The sequence below is a fragment of the Triticum aestivum genome, chromosome 6A (genome assembly GCF_018294505.1).
Source record: "Triticum aestivum cultivar Chinese Spring chromosome 6A, IWGSC CS RefSeq v2.1, whole genome shotgun sequence".
NCBI lineage: Eukaryota > Viridiplantae > Streptophyta > Magnoliopsida > Poales > Poaceae > Triticum > Triticum aestivum.
In genome coordinates this window covers 559,582,207-559,582,944 of record NC_057809.1, presented here as the reverse complement: position 1 = coordinate 559,582,944, position 738 = coordinate 559,582,207, and positions in this window count along the sequence as shown.

The window sequence follows — 738 nt, the reverse complement described above, 5'->3', positions numbered from 1 at the left end:
GGTTGAACTGCGGTTGCTCAACCAAATTATTACAAGCACGCCAATAATTATACATAATGGCGGACATGACACGGTGGTGTGGAGGCATACTACTGACTCGAGGATAGGGCGGTGGTGGAAAAACACAGCGGGGAGAGAAATACAAGACTCTAAGTCTGTCATCTAATCGAACGTCGAGGTGAGGCTCGATGAATGTATTTGGTAGCGGAAGCGGATGTAAAACAGTGACCAAATCCAGGGTCGCACGAGACTGACTGGGACTCCTCTAGGTGTCGGACTCGCTATCAAACTCTTCATCCATGAGATCGCCTTCGTCAGCATCTGGCCAAATCAACAAGCCAGTGAGTACTTTGAAAGTACTCGCAAGACAGTTCGGACGTAAGATATAACAAATGCATGCATGGATGCGTCATGAATAATTCACCAATGTACATTTCAAAAATTAGCATAACAAGGTGAGTAAAAAGGGAAACAGCGGTAGTCCGCCTGAAATCCCAACAGAACATAAATAACTACCGATCGGGTGTCTGAAGCGACGCCTCGAAAGGTGAACAATTAAATATAAGGAAATGATGCCACAGTCGGGCGTCTTAGCGACACCACATAATGGGCTTTAAAAGAAATACCACAGACGGATGTCGGGGCGACATCACAGAAAGGGCTTTAAAAGAAATGCCACAGTCGGACGTCGAGCGACATCACAGAAGGTGCTTGAAAAGAAATGCCACAGTCGGACGT